A 20424-nucleotide genomic window follows, 5' to 3' on the forward strand; every position below is an offset into this window, starting at 1 on the left:
ACAATGCACAGTTAAAAAGTAAGAAAAATGTACCAAATAAAACAAGGAAATAGTAACACAATAAACTAACAATAACGAAGCTAGAAACATGGAGTACCAGTACCGAATCAATGTGCAGGGGTTGAGGTAATATACAGTTGAAGTCGGAAGTTTACATACACTTAGGTTGGAGTCATTAAAACATGTTTTTCAACCACTCCACAAATTTCTTAATAACGAACTATAGTTTTGGCAAGTCGGTTAGGACATCTACTTTGTGCATGACACAAGTAATTTTTTCAAAAACTGTTTACAGACAGATAATTTCACTTATAATTCACTGTATCACAATTCTAGTGGGTCAGAAGCTTACCTACACTAAGTTGACTGTGCCTTTAAACAGCTTGGAAAATTCCAGAAATTGATGCCATGGCTTTAGAAACTTCGGATAGGCTAATTTACATAATTTGAGTCAATTGGAGGTGTACCTGTGGATGTTTTTCAAGGCCTACCTTCAAACTCAGTGCCTGTTTGCTTGACATCATGGGAAAATACAAAAAAATCAGCCAAGACCTCAGAAAAAAAATGTAGACCTCCACAGGTCTGGTTTATCCTTGGGAGCAATTTCCAAACGTCTGAAGGTACCACGTTCATCTGTACAAACAATAGTACGCAAGTATAAACACCATGGGACCACACAGCCGTTATACCGCTCAGGAAGGAGACGCAGAGATGATGTCTCCTAGAGATGAATGCACTTTGGTGTGAAAAGTGCAAATCAATCCCAGAACAACAGCAAAGGACCTTGTGAAGATGCTGGAGGAAACCGGTACAAAAGTATATATATCCACAGTAAAACAAGCCCTATATCGACATAACCTGAAAGGCCGCTCAGTAAGGAAGAAGCCACTGCTCCAAAACCGCCATAAAAAAGCCAGACTACGGTTTGCAACTGCACATGGGGACAAAGATTGCACATTTGGAGAAATGTCCTCTGGTCTAATGAAACAAAAATAGAACTGTTTGGCCATAATGACCACCGTTATGTTTGAAGGAAAAAGGGCGAGGCTTGCAAGCCGAAGAACACCATCCCAACCATGAAGCACGGGGTGGCAGCATCATGTTGTGAGTGTGCTTTTCTGCAGGAGGTACTGGTGCACTTCACAAAATAGATGGCATCATAAGGAGGAAAATTATGTGGATATATTGAAGCAACATCTCAAGACATCAGTCAGGAAGTTAAAACTTGGTCACAAATGGGTCTTCCAAATGGACAATAGCATACTTCCAAAGTTGTGGCAAAATGGCTTAAGGACAACAACTTCAAGGTATTGGAGTGGCCATCACAAAGCCCTGACCTCAATCCTATAGAGAATTTGTGGGCAGAACAGTAAAAGCGTGTGCGAGCAAGGAGGCCTACAAACCTGACTCAGATACACCAGCTCTGTCAGGAGGAATGGGCCGAAATTCCCCCAACTTATTGTGGGAAGCTTGTGGAAGGCTACCTGAAACGTTTGACCCAAGTTAAACAATTTAAGGGCAATGCTACCAAATATTAATTGAGTGTATGTAACTTCTGACCCACTGGGAATGCGATGAAAGAAATGAAAGCTGAAATAAATTCTCATTCTCTCTACTATTATCATGACATTTCACATTCTTAAAATAGAGTGGTGATCCTAACTGACCTAAAACAATGAATTTTTACTGGGATTAAATGTCAGGAATTGTGAAAAACTGAGTTTAAATGTATTTGGCTAAGGTGTATGTAAACTTCCGACTTCAACTGTATGTAGGTAAGGGTAAAAGTGACTAGACAATCAGGATAGATAATAAACAGAGTAGCATTAGTGTATGTGAAGAGTGTGAAAGAGTATGAAATTGTGTCCTGTATATGTGTGAGTGTGTTTACAGTATGTGTGTGGCATCAATATGCATGTGTGTGTACATGAGTGACTGGGCAGAGTCTAGTGCATTTGCATAGAGCCAGTGCAGGAGAGTCATTGCAAAAGAAGGGTGTCAATGCAAATAGTCAGGGTAGCCATTTGATTAACTGTTCAGCAGTCTCATGGCTTGGTGGTAGAAGCTGTTTAGGATCCTTTTAGTTCCCAGACTTGGCACTCTGGTATCTGTTGCTGTGCGGTAGCAGAGAGAACAGTCTATTGCTTGGGTAGCTGGAGTCTTTGACAACTTTTAGGGCCTTCCTCTGACAACGCCTGGTATAGAGGTCCTGGATGGCAGGGAGCTCGGCCCCAGTGATGTACTGGGCCGTACACAGTACCACCTCTAGCGCCTTATGGTCGGATGCCAAACAGTTGCCATACCAACCGGTGATGCAGCCAGTCAAGATGCTCTCAATGGTCCAGCTGTATAACTTTGTGAGGATTTGAGGGCCCATTCCAAATCTTTTCAGCCTCCTGAGGGGGAAGAGGCGTTGTCCTGCCCTCTTCACGACTGTGTTGTTGTGTTTGGACCATGACTGGTCCTTAGTGATGTGGACACTGAGGAACTTTGAGCTCTCGACCCGCTCCACTACAGCCCCGTTGATGTGAATGGGGGCATGATTAGCCCTCCATTTCCTATAGTCCACAACCAGCTCCTTTGCCTTGCTGATGTTGATGGAGAGGTTGTTGTCCTGGCACCAAACTGTCATCTCATCGTCATCGGTGATCAGGCTACCACTGTTGTGTCGTCTGCAAACTTAATGATGGTGTTGGAGTCATGCGTGGCTACGCAGTCGTTGGTGAACAGGGAGTACAGGAGGGGACAAAGAACGCACCTTTGAGGGGTCCCCATGTTGAGGCTCAGCGTGGCTGATGTGTTGTTGCATACCCTCACCACCTGGGGGCAGCCCATCAGGAAGTCCAGGATCCAGTTGCAGAGGGAGGTGTTCAGTCCCAGGGTCTTTTGCTTAGTGATGAGTTTGGAGGGCGCTATAGTGTTCAATGCTGAGCTGTAGTTAATGAACAGCATTCTCACATAGGTGTTCCTTTTGTCCAGGTGGGAAAGGGCAGTGTGGAGTGCAATAGAGATTGCATCACTGCAGATCTGTTGGGGTGGTATGCGAATTGGAGTGGGTCCAGGGTGTCTGGGATGATGGTGTTGATGTGAGCCATGACCAGCCTTTTAAAATATTTCATGGCTACAGATGTGAGTGCTACGGAGTGATAGTCAATTAGATAGGTTACCTTGGCGTTCTTGGGCACAGGGACTATGGTGGTGTGCTTGAAACATGTAGGTAGAGACTGGGTCAGGGAGAGGTTGAAAATATCAGTGAAGACACTTGCCAGCTGATCTGTGCATGCTCTGAGTACACATACTGCTAATGTGTCTGTCCCTGCGGCCTTGTGAATGTTAACCTGTTTAAAGGTCTTGCTCACATCGGCTATGGAGAGTGTGATCACACAGTCATCCGGAACAACTGGTGCCTCATGCATGGTTCAGTGTTGCTTGCCTCGAAGCGTGCATAGAAGGCATATAGCTCGAGGCTGGGTTTCCCTTTGTAACCCGCGATAGTTTGCAAGCCCTGCCACATCCGACGAGCATCAGAGCCGGTGTAGTAGGATTTTGCATACTTGTTTATTGCCAGGCTACTTACTGTAGCAACCTAATGGATAGAGCAAAATGCTTAAACACTGCAAAAACTGCAAAAAAAAACTGACAGCTTAGTCTATACTCATACTATTATTAGGTAGGCCTAGGTATTAATATACTAATACCTGAGAGCTAAATCAACAGCATGTTTTTTATAGGCCTACACAACCAGCGTTCTCGACTAACATGAGTAAATGGCCTGAAACAGTAGTCCAATAGGATATAGTCTATCAATTACAAGGTGGATCCACACATGAAACAAAAATACACCTCAGAATGAGGTAGGTCTACAATAACTATTTATTTTAAATAAACAAATAATGGTAATTGGTTTTTAATTTGTACAAAAGACTAAACGTAATACTATGTTACTGACATTTCCCAGTTTGCAGAGTGGTAGGCAGGCTATATATACAGAGGCCCACTAGGCCTAGCACTGCACATGGCCTACTAAAGTTATTCACAGTGAGAATGATTAGCCAAATTCATGATCATTTCAAATTAATGATATGCCCACTATGATGTAGTGTAGGCTGTATAGTAAAGGTCATTGTGTATTAATGAGGCTTAGAGCAGGTCTACACTGATGCCTAAGTTGACATTTACAGCCATTAATACTTAGGCCAGACACTTTGGAAAAGTAACATTGGAAAACTAAATGGGAATAACTTCATATGCTCCAGGAACACGTATAGTTTATTGAATGAACTGTATGCCGACAACCAATAACGTAGCTTATAGCATTGTGTGTCAGGCCACTGCTACTCATTAGTTGATTAGGTAAATGATCAACTTTTTTGTTTTAACATGCTAATTGACATAGTTTAGTGTTTTATAAAGCACAATAGTCATAGAAGTTTTCAAAAAAAAACATTCAAAATCAGTAAATTTGGTCAAATGATGTCAAATTGTGTTTCTGTTTTGAATTTGCCTGTCACATATAGGCAGGGTGAAACAGGCCTAGGGACAACACCTGCCTTTGAGGAGGTTGAAGAGTTATCCACTTGGCCTAATTCACATTTAAAAGGGCTGGATGAAAAGACTTCCTTCTCTTCACAACGGCCCGGTTTATGTTCTGTTTGTGGTTTTATAGAACATGAAACAAGTAATTCCCTCCTCCTGAAACAAATTGGGATTTAATTTGAGAAGGCCCCTAAGCAGTTTTCTAAGACTTCAGTCATATGTTGGGCTCTTGTAAAAGCTGCATTGGACATTAGCCTCAAAGAAAGGCTTTTTAATCCATGACAAGTGCAGCCATAGTAACGATAGCCAGAGCCGTCACTATGGCAGAAAGGTGAAGGGGGACTTTGACGGGATTTATTCTTTTAGTAGCGAGACTATGCCTTTCTTGAGATCCCTCGCTCTGCGTGGAACATTTGAAAAAGGCTGGAGAGATGAGGAATAGGATAAAGGAGGTATATATTAAGCTTTTCTTTTCCTTCACCACTTATTTTCCTTGCAGCCGTGCCTCGCGCCACTGTAATTCATGTAATTGCCGCCTTTAATGAGAATGTTATTATCTGGATCACACTTTACATTGGCAAACAAGACTGGCCCTCCCTCCACCCGCTTCTTTTTTTAACGCAGCAATGAGACACCCCCCAATTATACAGAGAACAAAACAAGTGGCCTTTCACAAAGCTACTGTGAAGCCCCCGATTGGTAAGGTTTGGAGCAGTCTATATCTGCACAAAGGACGGATTAGATTTAATATAAGCACATCAAAAAAAACATTTCCTTCAATAATTTGCTTGATTATAGAGAATTCTCTCACCACAGTCTTTACTAAATTGTCTTTTCTCCAAAGACAAACTTTCATCTTCTAATAGATGTAGCAACTCAGTGGACAGACAAATATTTTATTGACCAAGGCTGCCAAGGCTTTGGGAGGGGTAATGAGCAAAAATGTGACACTTCTATGACAGTGAAAGGGCTTATTTTTTGTCTCATCTTAACACACAGCAATTTATCCTTTATAAAATATTATGTATCATGTAATCCTGAGACTTCATATTTCTGCTCCTTTTGTGTTTCAACAGGAATTGTTGAGGCCCTTAAACCTATAACACCCATCACAGACACGACACAGACGCATGTTAAACAGACATTTTATAATAGTGGTGAACAGCATTGATGTGACTTTATGAGGCGACGCGCAATAAAGCCGTTGTCACCTTAAGAAGTCTGAAGTCGGAATGTTCCTGTGACTGCCTTATTACGGCATTTAAGGCCCCACTAGAATAATTTACACTTCACCCATGATAGCCCAGTTCGGCTCTGTCTGATTTTTCACAGGACTGAAATATGAAATATTGAAAACAATCAAATAGACTGTCACCAGTGACACATTGTACAGTTACTCTTGAAAGACTATCATTCTTTAAATATATTCAAAGCCATTTCTTCTTTATAGGCAAGTGATTATTCAATGATAAGTTCGTAATCAATTAATTTGACTATTGGGCTTTGGTGAGGACGGAGCCTCAGGGAACCACTACTGGCCACATCTATTCTTTTGCATATCCTATTACTTGTGATGTTGTTTGGGACTGACTGATGTTCTGGTGCCTGACCACATGACTCTTAAAGGTTTCTAACATCAGAAACAGGTTGCCAACCCGATCCAGACAAGTCAGAGAAAGAATTTGACAATATTTTGGACTGAAGTGGCATTTTAGCAGTATTTATTTGAGAGCCTGACTACCAAAACTACGGGCCACAAATAAAGAAGATGGTATAATAGCTTTTGACTGGCCAGCTCGCTCACTCCGTTAAATGAAGTGTCCAGTTGTGAGTTATCGTGGCCAAACGTCATTTGTACAGCCTGAAAAGTGGGGGCATTTTTCTAGCTTGTCACTCCTTGGCTATAGCTCATTGTCCTGAATGATGCCTCTGAATGCACAGTTGCCCTAATACGAGTATTTCACTCGCACCGCAAGAAGGGTTGTAACGGATTAGCCTGTCCATAGGAGGATAATATAGTGTATCCACTGGCACATCCTTAAACACTAATGCTCTGCTGGTTTCTGGTAACATGTGAAGCAGCAGCTTGCAACATGTCGGCTACACTGCTCAAAACAGAAGGAGGCTGATGTTCTCCCTTTGGATTAAATGGATTCATCGCACAAATCCTAGTTTCTTGGTCATATATAATGGGCAAAGTCTGTGTTTCACTGATAAATTAAGATGTAAAAAATGGGTGTACCTTGATTTTTAGAGTTTGACATATTGTTGTGTTACTTCGGGGAAATAACCATTTGGAAGTAACATGAAACAGGTTACCGTTATGGTTAGTGTAGCCTGCAATGTATGTCCTATTCACTTACCTTCCTGGTAGAAGATAACTACACTTTAAATGAACAGTTTTGTGGGGATCACTAAATAGTTTGAGTGGAGTGGTCATTGAGTCAGGCTAGGTAAAGAAAGAGTAGTCTGAATTAGACAGTGCTCCTTATGTGAGGGAAGTTGTAGATTAATGAGGGCTCTGCCCTTTGAGTGTATTGATTAAAGCCAATCTTGACTGGAAATGATTTCCCATGCTCCCCTGCTGGTTTCTGTTCTATTCTATCCAATGACTCATGAAGTTTGCCCAAGGGCCTTATCCTATAGACGCTGTCATGCTCTGGTTTTTGAAACATCAAACCTTTCCATATAAAAACCATCAACATTCATATAGGCCTTGCAGTTTTTTATATACCAACCACGTAACCTGGAATAACTAGCTCTAACGCTATGACCAAGCCCCAACCCTAACCTAGGCTAAGCCCCAGCCTCAGCCCCTGCCCTAGTCCCAGACTCAGCCCTGTCCAAGCCCCAGCCCTAGTCCCAGCCTCATCCCCAGTCCAGGCTGCTGCAGGCATCGTTAGTCAGGCAATGATGGGAGCGGCCCAGCCTAATAGGAGGCTTGACTGACCCCTGACCTCTGATCGATCCCCTGACTATGTCCAGCTGGGCCTCCCTAAAGCCAGTGAGCTGGAGAGATGTTTAAAAGCTAACTCTCCGGCCCCTATCCGCTCCCCTACGCACTCATTAATTACGTAATTTACCTGTGACAGTGACAAACCTGCTACGCCACACCATAATTTATTATGGTCACTGTATAAACACATAAAATACAGACCAAACCCTGAGCGAGCGAGTGTGTGTGTGAGGGGGGCATTCAGATTCACCATGTACAGTATAGAATAATGAGTATGGATGCATCCTCTATAGGGGGGTGTATAGACTGCTTTGTCTGGCCCTATCGTTAAGCCATGACTGAGGATCTTTCTTTTTTATATGTTTGTGCTGCCAGTTTTTTTCTCATATGGACACGAATGAAACCCAAAGTTTTTCAATTATACATTCATAAAACACCAAATATCCTGTCAAAGTGACAAGTTTAACATTTTGGTCACTGGAATATGAAAGTCATCTTAAATATACCCCAGTGTTTGCTCAGCATGTAATCTTTGTATCTTAAATGTGACATATTATTTCCAGTGCCCCATTGTATAAGCCCCTCTCTGTTGTCCTACTCTTATTTTGTCATAGTAGCTGTATTTCTCTGTATCATTTTCCTGTTTCTCTTCCTTTTCTGGTCAGTTGTTTCTTCATTTCACATTCTTTTTCTTCATAACCTTTCCCTCTTTTCTGACCTCTCTCTGTTGACCATCCTCCTGTCTTCTTTGTGCCTTCTCAAAATACCCCCTCTTTACTTTATTTTTCTTATTGCCTTCATCCTACCCTTCCTTCATCCCCCTCTCTCACTACTTTCTCACTCTATCTATCCTGTGGCTCCTGTCCTGCTCCCATGGTCTTAAGTGTCCTTTTCATCCCTCCCTTACCTTCTTCTTACTGCAACCTCCATCTATCTGTCTTCCTCTCCACAGCTCTCCCCCACAGCAGCATTTCAATGCCAACTCAATCGAGAGGAGTGACCCATAGACATAAAGAAATGGCTTTAAGGCTTTCGAAGTAAACCGAATCTGCTGCAGGTCGCACTGGGGGAAAATAAGCGGGAAATGTAAGTAAGCACAAAATAGTTTTTCATTAATAATCCAAATGACAACAGGCTTCTCTAATGGTGTCGGGGGGTTGTAAAATAATGTTACAAATGTTTTCGCTATTAAAGTGAAATGGAAAGCCAAATATATAACACTGCTGGCAGAAAAGTTGCGTTCTAGGGCCTGGGAATGGATTCCTCTCTGGCATGGGGAGATTGAGGACACAGTTAGGTGCTAGTGATGGTGATGGTGGTGGGAGGGAGAGAGGAGTTAACGTTACAGTCAAGGTCTTTCCAGGGGGGAAAGACGTACAAAATCAATTGGTCAATAACTGCCCCCATTTTCCTAAGTGTGTGCAGGTAGGCAGGGCGTCATCTGTTCTTCTTGTGCAATGCTTATTTGAACTTGTGTTTTTACAAATAATCAATGCTCCATTTTGACTGGTTAATAGACAGGCCAATAATAGCACACCTACTCAGAGAGAAGAAAGAGAAAATAAATGAGAGAGGAAGTGAAAGGCACACAAACAACAGAAAATTGATAAGCACCAGGATGTATGGTTTTCGCCCCCACACTACTTGGAGCCTAAAACAGACAGCATCTTTTTAGTTTATTCAAGTTATTCAGTTTTTATAGTGCCTTTTCCCAAAGATGATTTTTTTTATATTAATGAACTGAGAGGGCGAGGGAGGGAGGGACAGTTACGCTGGGGCCAACATGGAGCGTTCAATTGTCCTTACTGTGTGTATACCTGTGCGTGTGGGTGTGTGTGTGTGTGTGTGTGTTTGGTCGATTTATGGTCCTTCTGAGACAGAATAGTTATTTCTAACAATTAAATGGTTAATTTTCCCCACTGCCACGAGGACTTTGTGATGGATCTCTATACCCGGTAGTGTCAGAGGAAGGTCCAAAATCTTGTCAAAGACTCTAGCCAGCCAAGCCATAGATTGTTCTCTCTGCTAATGCACGGCAAGCAGTACTAATGCACCAAGTCTGGAACCAGCAGAACCCTGAACAGCTTCTACCCCCGAGCCATAAGACTTCTAAACAAGGCCGCTAAATAGCTAATCAAATGGCTACCCGGACTACCTGCATTGACATTTTTCTTGCACTGAATCTATGCGCACACACTGGACTCTACACAGTCACTCCCACATACTTACCCTGACAACACAAAACACACACACCATACACCCACACATACATAACATGCACACACAGGCATAATGACGCCAAACACACACACACTCACACATATCATGTTGCCAAGTCACATTACCCCTACCTATGTGTACAGTACATAGTTACCTAAATGACCTCGTACCTACTAGAGGTCAACTGATTATGATACCGATTAATCTGCCAATTTTTTTTATTTATTACAAAATCTATTTGTAATTATGACACTTACAACAATACTGAATGAACACTTTTAATTATTTTAATTATTAGTTAATTATTAACTTTATATAAAACAGCAATAAAATCAATTTAGCCTCAAATAAATAATGAAACATGTTCAATTTTGTTTAGATAATGCAAAAACAAAGTGTTGGAGAATAAAGTAAAAGTGCAATATGTGCCATGTAAAAAAGCTAACGTTTAAGTTTGTTGCTCAGAACATGAGAATATATGAAAGCTGGTGGTTCCTTTTAACATGAGTCTTCAATATTCCCAGGTAAGAAGTTTTAGTTGTAGTTATTATAGGAATTATAGGACTATTTCTCTATACCATTTGTATTTCATATACCTTTGACTATTGGATGTTCTTATAGGCACTTTAGTATTGCCAGTGTAACAGAATAGCTTCCGTCCCTCTACTCGCCTCTACCTGGGCTCAAACCAGGAACACATCGACAACAGCCACCCTCGAAGCATCGTTACCCATCGCTCCACAAAAGCCACGGCCCTTGCAGAGCAAGTGACGTCACCAATTGAAACGCTATTAGCGCGCACCCCACTAACTAGCTAGAATTTCACATCTGTTACACCAGCCTAATCTCGGGAGTTGATAGGCTGGAAGTCATAAACAGCTCAATGCTTGAAGCACAGCGAAGAGCTGCTGACAAACGCACAAAGTGCTGTTTGAATGAATGCTTACGAGCCTGCTGCTCTTGCACAACCTTCAATGTTATGTCATAATTACGTAAAATTCTGGCAAACTAGTTCGCAACGAGCCAGGCGGCCCAAACTGTTGCATATACCCTGACTCTGCGTGCAATGAACGCAAGAGAAGTGACACAATTTCCCTAGTTGAATATTGCCTGCTAACCTGGATTTCTTTTAACTAAATATGCAGGTTTAAAAAATATACTTCTGTGTATAGATTTTTTAAGAAAGGCATTGATGTTTATGGTTAGGTACATTCGTGCAACGATAGTGCTTTTTTCGCAAATGCGATTTGTTAAATCATCCACCGTTTGGCGAAGTTGCGTGTCTTTGTTAGGAAGAAATAGTTTTCACACAGCTCGCAACGAGCCAGGCAGCCCAAACTGTTGTATATACCCTGACTCTGTTGCACAGAAGCAAGAGAAGTGACACAATTTCCCTAGTTAAAAGAAATTCATGTTAGCAGGCAATATTAACTAAATATGCAGGTTTAAAAATATATACTTGTGAATTGATTTTAAGAAAGGCGTTGATGTTTAAGGTTAGGTACACATGGTGCTTTTTTAAACAGGCACCGTATCGATTATATGCAATGCAGGACAAGCTAGTTAAACTAGTAATATCATCAACCATGTGTAGTTAACTAGTGATTATGTTAAGATTGACTGTTTTTTATAAGATACGTTTAATGCTAGCTAGCACCTTACCTTGGCTCCATGCTGCACTCTCATAACAGGTAGTCAGCCTGCCACGCAGTCTCCTCGTGGAGTGCAATGTAATGTAATCCGCCATGATCTGTGTCCAAAAATGCCGATTACTGATTGTTATGAAAACTTGAAATCGGCCCTAAGTAATCGGCCATTCCGATTAATCGGTCGACCTCTAGTACATACACATCGAATTGGTATTGGTACTCCCTATAAACACTATTTATACAAAAGTAAGTGGATACCCCTTCAAATTAGCGGATTTGGCTATACAATTTAGCACATGGCCATGCAATCTCCATAGACAAACACTGTCAGTAAAATGGCCTTACTGAAGAGCTCCGTCATAGCATGCCACCTTTCCATCAAGTCAGTTCGTCAAATTTCTGCCCTGCTAGAGCTGCCCCGGTCAACAGTGAGTGCAGTTATTGTGAAGTAGAAACATCTATGAGCAACAATGGCTCAGAAGTGGTAGGCCGCCAAGCTCACAGAATGGGACCGCAGAGTGCTGAAGTGCATAACGTGTAAAAATCATCTGTCCTCGGTTGCAACACTCACTACCGAGTACCAAACTGCCTCTGGAAGCAGCGTCAGCACAAGAACTGTTCTTCGGGGCTTCCATGGCCAAGCAGCCGCACACAATCCTAAGATCACAATGCACAATGCCAAGCGTCGGCTGGAGTGGTGTAAAGCTCGCCGCCATTGGACTCTGGAGCAGTGGAACTATGTTCTCTGGAGTGATGAATCACGCTCCACCATCTAACGAGTCTGGGTTTGGCGGATGCCAGGAGAACACTACCTGTCCGAATGCATAGGGCTCCCGAGTGGCGCAGTGATCTAAGGCACTGCATCTCAATGCACGAGGCCTCACTATAGACACCCAGGTTGGAGTCCCATAGGGCTGTGCACAATTGGCCCAGTGTCGTCCAGATTTGGCCAGTGTAGGCAGTCATTGTAAATAAGAATTTGTTCTTAACTGACTTGCCTAGTTAAATAAAGGTTAAATATATATATTTTTTTATTATTTAAAAATAATTAAAATAGTGCCCACTGTAAAGTTTGGTGGATATGGAATGATGGTCTGGGGCTGTTTTTCATCATTCGTGCTAGGCCCCCCTTAGTTCCAGTGAAGGGAAATCTTAACGCTACAGCATGCGATGACATTCTAGAGAGTTCTGTGTTTCCAACTTTGTAGCAACAGTTTAGGGAAGGCCCTTTCCTCTTTCAGCATGACAATGCCCCCGTGCACAAAGCGAGGTCTATACAGAAATGTTTGTCGAGATCATTTTGGAAAAACTTGACTGACCTGCACAAAGCCCTGACCTCAAACCCATCGAACACCTTTGGGATGAATTGGAACCGCCGACTGCGAGCCTAATCTCCCAAGATCAGTGCCCGACCTCGCTAATGCTTGTGGCTGAATGGAAGCAAGTCCCCGCAGCAATGTTCCAACATCTAGTGGAAAGTTTCCCAGAAGAGTGGATCCTGTTATAACAGCAAAGGGGGGACCAACTCCATATTAATGCCCATGATTTTGGAATGAGATGTTCGATGAACAGGTGTCCACATACTTTTGGTCATGTAGTGTAAGTATGAGTGTCATAGAGTTGTGTTCAAATGTAATTGACCCCAACACTTCTCAAATTAGAGCAGATAAGAAAATCTGGTTCCATTTTAACATGGAGTGCAGTGCGTGTCTGTTATGTGGCGGAAGGGTAGCCTAGTGGTTAGAGCGTTGGACTAGTAACCAAAAGGTTGCAAGTTCGAATCCCCAAGCTGACAAGGTAGAAATCTGTCGTTCTGCCCCTGAACAGGCAGTTAACCCACTGTTCCTAGGCTGTCATTGAAAATAAGAATTTGTTCTTAACTGACTTGCCTAGTAAAAAATGTATTAAAAAATAAAGAATGTGCCAAGGCCTAAGCCTTTCTTTGTAGTGAATTTTTATTTTTTTATTTCACCTTTATTTAACCAGGTAGGCTAGTTGAGAACAAGTTCTCATTTACAACTGCGACCTGGCCAAGATTAAGCAAAGCAGTGCGACACAAACAACAACACAGAGTTACACATGAAATAAACAAGCTTACAGTCAATAACACAATAGAAAGTCTATAGACAGTGTGTGCAAATGGCGTGAGGAGGTAAGGCAATACATAGGCCATAGTAGCAAGTAATTACAATTTAGCAAATGAACACTGGAGTGATAGATGTGCAGATGATGACGTGCAAGTAGAAATACTGGTGTGCAAAAGAGCAGAAAAGTAAATAAAAACAATATGGGGATGAGGTAGGTAGATTGGATGGACTATTTACAGATGGGCTATGTACAGCTTCAGCGATCGGTTAGCTGCTCGGATAGCTGATGTTTAATGTTAGTGAGGGAAATATAAGTCTCCAGCTTCAGCGATTTTTGCAATTCGTTCCACTCATTGGCAGCAGAGAACTGGAAGGAAAGGCGGCCAAAGGGGGTGTTGGATTTGGGGATGACCAGTGAGATATACCTGCTGGAGCGCGTGCTACGGGTGAGTGTTGTTATCGTGACCAGTGAGTTGAGATAAGGTGGAGCTTTACCTAGCAAAGGCTTATAGATGACCTGGAGCCAGTGGGTCTGGCGACGAATATGTAGCGAGGGCCAGCCGATTAGAGCATACAGGTTGCAGTGGCGGGTGGTATATGGGGCTTTGGTGACAAAATGGATGGCACTGTGATAGACTGCATCCAGTTTGCTGAGTCAGTGTCTCGAGTGGTTACCTACTCCGGTCCTGGCCCTACTACTCAGCTCTGTCTAAAATAACACTTTCCATCCTCCAAGTGATCACACCCTAAATACTCTTTCATTATGCAGTGTCACAGAGAGTTAATCTAGCCCAGTGAATCTAGCCCTCGGTACATAGTTTCATTGAGTACATGTCTCATTGGTTTTCTATGTCAAGGCCTGCATAGACAAGCACTGTAGTAGATGACTATGAACGTCTTTATGTCAGTTAACTTTGGTCAGATTTTCAAATAGGGGGTGCATTTACATTGTAGCTAGATGAGAAAGTGTGCACTAGTGTTACCAAATTGACTGTGCATAATGAGCTAGTTGCTAAGACTCAAGAAGTTCTTAACAATGACTAAAAGGCAAATTACATGCTTGCTAAGTGCTCCATACAATGTTTCCTATTTTGAAGTGTTCAGTCTTCTGGCAGATTTTTCACTCGATCAATACACGAATCCTTGGTGTGACTAAAGAGAACTGAACCAAATGGGGCCTATTTTTTTTTTACTACACACTCGGTTGAATAGGTCGCTTGGGTCACATTTAGATATTGTTAAGTGGCTTTGAATAGCTCCCTCGATTTCACAGTTCCAAATGACCCGCGATAATCAGCCCATTAAAATGAAACCATTCCCCACATCTGACACACTTCCAGTCGCGGCTCATCTGAATAACAAATCAGGCCTGGAGTGCTGTCTCAAAAATGTACTCCTAGCACCTTTCATTTACCCATATCTCTATGTTTAAAACTACAGATGGGGAGTAAGCCTGGGAGCAGGGGGGAAAAAGGTCCTGTCAAAAGTGCCAGTGCCTTTGTGAAATGACCCGATTTTCTTAATTCATCCCTTAGGAGCGGATAAGTCTATCAATCTGTTAGATTGGAAAGCCATTAGGTGCTGTGGTTTATGTGTTTCAAGCTGTTAACTAGAAGCTGATTGATTATTGTTCCTTTGATGGGATATGCTGATCTAATCTCACTGTGCTAGAGTTTGCAATAAATTACACAATTCATTTCCCCCATTTAGAGGGAGAAAATCACACCTCCAGGCATGCCTGTGCTCGAGAGACAAAAGAGCAGGGAACCTATTTTATGGTGCCATTTAGCCAGCAAGCTTTCAGCAATCCCAGCTTCCACCCCCCCCCCCCCCCCCCCCCCCACTCAAACAAAAAAATCGAAGCATAATCAAGGTGTATGTTTAGAAAATTTATTGTTATAATTTCCCCCCACAATCTCTTCCATTTTCCAGCCACGACCACGACATAGATCATCATCTTAAAAGAGAAAATGGATAGCAGTTTAAAATTTATCGGTCTTTGATTCTCAATTATACGTGTTTATGACTTCATCTGTCTTCAGTGACTTCAACCTTTTCCATTATGGTGGAATATTATTTGTACGGAATCCATTAAATTCACAAGGCAGGACTCTAATGGTGGGGCTGCAGCAATTTGCAGAGGGAAAAGTTTTTGAAAGGTTGGCTTTAGGAAAAGCGCAGCTGTTATGACACTAGAAATTGCTTTATTGATGGGCTGCTCTGCTGCCTGTGCATTTGGCCATTTGTTACTCTGCCCATATCTATATCTCAGCCTGACACTGATAAGAACCTTTCTTTTGCCCGTATCAGATTACTGGGTTGTAATGACACGTCGAGGCAGGTTGGGTGAGGGCGTGTAAAATCCAGGGCTCAGTGGTGATTCTGGCCGTTTTGGAGGAGGAGGAGGACGGGAAGCCTATAGGAGCCTGCACAATTCTGTCAGAGTTGCTCATAATGGTGAAATACAGCTACATCGCTCTGACTGTGTCCATCAGAAACCAATAGAGGTCATCATCTCTGCGGAGAAACGATAAAGGGAAAGAGTAGGTGATAAAGGGAGAGAAGGAGAGAAAATAGAGATAAAGGGGTGGAATGCCCTGTTTTTGAAAAGTGTTTTTATTATTTATAATATGACGCCACATAGTAACCTCATAAAACTACCACAAATACTTGAAATGTCTTTGAGTCTGAGTGAGAACCCCAGATGATCTCAGGACTGCAACATCCACCACAAGCTTTGTCAGTAGAGAACAAGGCCACAACTATACAAATCCACAATACATCCACCTCAGACCCACACCACAGCATCCATAAGCAGGCCAAAGCTAAGGTCGAGTACAATAGATGAACTTAACACGGACTGGATAACATGTCATTTTGACATAGGAAGTGCTACGTTTTTCCATCACTAAGTAGGGTCCCCATCGTCCCAATGCATGTTTAAAGCCTACTCAACCTTCTGAATGACATTGAGATCCCAGCTCAGTCCATTGGCTGTAACCTGGTGCAGACACCTTTCTCCTAATCATGCTTTAACTCAGGCCTCGCCCCACCACTCACCAATCAATACCTGCAAAATCCCAATTAAGGCTTCCCGGTTCATTGAGGGGCCACCAATTGCTTTACAAGTTAAATGCAATGCTTAAATCCAGGCAATCTCAGTGACCTTTAGTAGTTTAATGGTTTGTTCAAACGGCCAAGGCCATTAAAAGCAAAAAGAGGGACACGTGATCGTCAGGTTACACTGACCGTTACTACCAAGATCATGTGCTGCTGAATATCTTTAACTTTATTGAACAACTGGGGTGAAGGTGCTCAGAAACGTAGTCTCTAAATGGAGAATGTGATACAGCAGTGTCCCATTATTACTTTGACCTGACTCTTCTCTGACATTGTGCCGTGTCTTCAGTGGTGGAAAAAGTACTTGATTGTCATACTTGAGTAAAAGTAATGATATCTTAATAGAAAATGACTCAAGTAAAAGTGAAAGTCACCCAGTAAAATACTACTTGAGTAAGTCTAAAAGTATTTGGTTTCAAATATAATTTATGTAAGTATCAAAAGTAAATGGAATTGCTAAAATGTACTTAAGTATCAAAAGTAACAGTACAAATTATTTCATATTCCCTATATTAAGCAAACCAGATGGCACAATTTTATCTATTTTATATTGACAGATAGCCATGGGCACACCAACATACAGAAATAATTTCGAAACACAGCATTTGTGTTTAGTGGGTCTGCCAGATCAGAGGCAGGGGATGACCAGGGATGTTCTCTTGATAAGTGTGTGAATTGGACCATTGTCAAAATGTAACATGTACTTTTTGGGTGTAAGGGAAATGTATGGAATAAAAAGTACATTATTTTATTTTGGAATGTAGTGAAGTAAAAGTAAAAGTTGGCAAAAATAAAAAATAGTAAAGTAAAGATCCCCCAAAAAATGACTTAAGTAGGTCTTCAAATTATTTTTACTTAAGTACTTTGCGTGTGTTATCCATAGTCTAGGTAGTAGTTACACAGCCATGAGGCATAGGGTTTGCAAAACAGTCTAGAAACCAATCAAGGAACATATCATCATCACCATCATTTTGGAAGGGCTGTTCGAGCCGGGACTAGTCAGAGATTACCCTTTTTCAAGGTCTACATAGCAAATGCTCTGGCAAACCAACAACCAGCAAAATAAGCAGAAACCTGAAAACGCCATCCAACCTAGAACTGAGTGAGTAATGTTTAGTCTGAAGCTAATTTTAAAGCCAAGAAGAAAAATAAATTACTATGATATATTTTACTTTATAAGGACTGACTGCTAAATTAAGGTACCAAACTTGCTAGGACAGAACAGATCAGATCAATTAGCACTGATGTGTGAAGTGAGAGGTGTCGAAGCCCTTGACCCCAACAATGGCATGAGAGTTTCACAGCCTCCCCCACCCAAAAGCAGAGGCCTTTTAAGCCCCCTCCATCTGTGTAGATGTCATTACAATACAGTACCCCCTGGATTCATCTCTAATTTGAACTGATATGCAGCCAGGACACTTCAATTGTAAATGACCTCAATAAGAAACAATATTGTTGCTTTGATCACATCAGAAGATATCCTAATCGCAATCTCCAAAATACAACAGCCACATGACAACTTTGTTTGGGCGTGATAAAAGACCATTCACTGAAACCGAAGAGATATCTAGCTAATGACCTCCTTTTCCACGTGGGAAAAAAACGGTGGGCAGAGACTTGCTAGCTACATTAACTAGCTAGCTGGGATTTTCTACATGGATTCTGCCTCCAGAAAAAAGCTTCTCCCAAGGTGTTGTGACACCTACTCCCGTTTCCTGCTGCACTGCTGCTTGAATTCCACCGTCTGCCCTGGCCTGTCTACCCCTGTCCGGTACAGCTACCCCTGCCACACTTCCCCTTCTCTCGCGAGCTTTCGCTCGCCTCCAGCACACACGCACTGTTGGGGCGAGTAACTCTGAACATACAATGGCTAGCCCCAAGTCGTTGCTTTATGCTATTTGCCTCATGACGGTAGGCCATCTTTGTTAATAAGAATTTGTTCTTAACTGACTTGCCTGGTTAATTTTTATTTATTTATTTATAAATAGAAAATGACTCCTGCTTGCTTTGTTGACTATGAATTTGCTTGTTTACCCAACCATGGGACAGACTATGTTTGTTCCCACACTCAGGACTCTGACTCTCTATTCGTTACCCAGACTTTTGGCCTCCCATCCTATTCTAACCACCTCTGGCCAGCTTTGTATTCATGTTACCTGATGAATATGATATCTGATGATAGCTGGAAATGTGCATGTACACTCTGGCCCATCTACTGTTGCTAGCCCTAATTCTGGCTTGTGCTCTGATATCTGCTTCACTGATTTCTGCTCTTGTAAATGCCTGGGTTTTCTGCGTGTTAACACTAGAAGCTTATTACCTAGGATTTTAACACTTGAAAGTGTGGGTTCACAGCTCCTAAACAGATGTGTTGGTCATTACTGAGACTTAGTTAAGAAGTATTTTTAACACTGATGTTAACCTTTCTGGTTATAACCTTTTTCGGCAAGACAGATCTTCCGAAGGTGGTGGAGTGGCAATCTTTACCAAGGAACAGCTTCCGTGCTCGGTTGTCTCCACCAAGTCTGTCCCAAACAATTTGATTAGCTGGTTAAGCATTACACTTTCAAATAGCTCTTTGTTGACTGTTGCTGGGTGTTATCGTCCACCATCAGCACCGGCCTGTACCCTAAATTCTGAAAGCGCTCTTCTGGCCCCTTACAGTAAGTTTGAATTTGTCCTGCTAGGTGACCTAAACTTGGACATGCTTAAACCACCTAACCAAGTCCTAAATCAATGGGACTCCCTAAATCTTTGTCAGAGTATGACCAATACCAAAAGGTATGACTCCAACCTCCCAGAAAAGACTCCTAGATGTTCTCCTCACAAATAATCCTGATGTGTATCAGTCTGGTGTTTTCTGTAATGACCTTTGTGATCAGTGTTTTACAGCCTGTGTTCGTAATGGCTGCTCAGTGAAACCAGCTGTCCTGACTTGTCATAGACGTTTGCTAAAAAACTTTAATGAGCAAGCCTTCCTTCATGACATGGCCTCTGTAAATTGGTATAGAATCAGCTTGATCCCCTCTGTCAAAGACGTTTGCACCTTAATTTTTATTTAATTTTCAGTGGTATTGTTTACCAACACTCCCCCATAAAGAAAATTTGAATTAATAACAGCCCCTGGTTCGACTGTGATCTGGCAGAGTTACTCCACCTCAAGAATTCCATTTAGCGAAAGGCTCGGTACACGCATACTCAGGCTGACTGGCACTTAGGCTACCCGGAAGGCCAAAGTTAGTTACTTTAAGGAGCAGTTCTCTCTCTGTGGGTCTAACCCCAAGAAGTTCTGGAAAACGGATAAAGACCTGGAGAATTAACCCTCCTCCTCACAGTGGCCCATGTCCCTTAATGTTGATGATGTGGTTGTTACTGACAAGAAGCACAAGGCTGAGATCTTTAATCACTACTTCATTAAGTCAGGATTCATATTTGACTCAGCTATGCCTACTTGCCCATCCAACATTTCCTCATCTCCCACCCCCCTCTAATGTGACTGTCCCTGACGTTCCTCCCTCCTTTTCCCCTGCCCCGCTACAAAGTTTCTCCCTGCAGGCGGTTACTGAGTCTGAGGTGTTAAAGGAGCTCCTTAAATTTGACTCCAAAAAAACATCTGGGTCAGATTTTAGACCCTTTCTTCTTCAAGGTTTCTGCCCCTATAATCGCCAAGACTATCTCTGACTTTATTAACCTGTCTTTCCTCTCAGGGGAGGTTCCCATTGCTTGGAACGCGTCCTGTATTTTAAGGGGGAGATCAAGCTGATCCTAACTTATCGGACAAGTTCTATTTTGCCCTGTTTATCAAAAGTGTTGGAAGAACTTGTCAATAATCAACTGACTGGCTTTCTTGATGTCT

The 20424-nt window shown here is 42.1% G+C and overlaps 1 protein-coding gene across 2 annotated transcripts in view; it reads left to right on the forward strand.

Annotated features, from left to right (window-relative positions):
* Nucleotides 1–20424, forward strand: part of LOC109899742 (homeobox protein HMX3) — a 52003-nt gene that overhangs the window by 9189 nt on the left and 22390 nt on the right. The window contains exon 1 of one of the 2 annotated variants that reach the window (XM_031835673.1): nt 8445–8578. The exons of the other annotated variant lie outside the window; for it this stretch is intronic. The gene's annotated coding sequence lies outside the window, so the exon portion shown is untranslated. Of the gene's footprint in view, nt 1–8444; nt 8579–20424 lie in introns of those variants that run through there. 2 annotated transcript variants of the gene reach the window in all.

The sequence above is a fragment of the Oncorhynchus kisutch genome, linkage group LG11, assembly GCF_002021735.2.
Source record: "Oncorhynchus kisutch isolate 150728-3 linkage group LG11, Okis_V2, whole genome shotgun sequence".
Classification (NCBI taxonomy): Eukaryota; Metazoa; Chordata; class Actinopteri; order Salmoniformes; family Salmonidae; genus Oncorhynchus; species Oncorhynchus kisutch.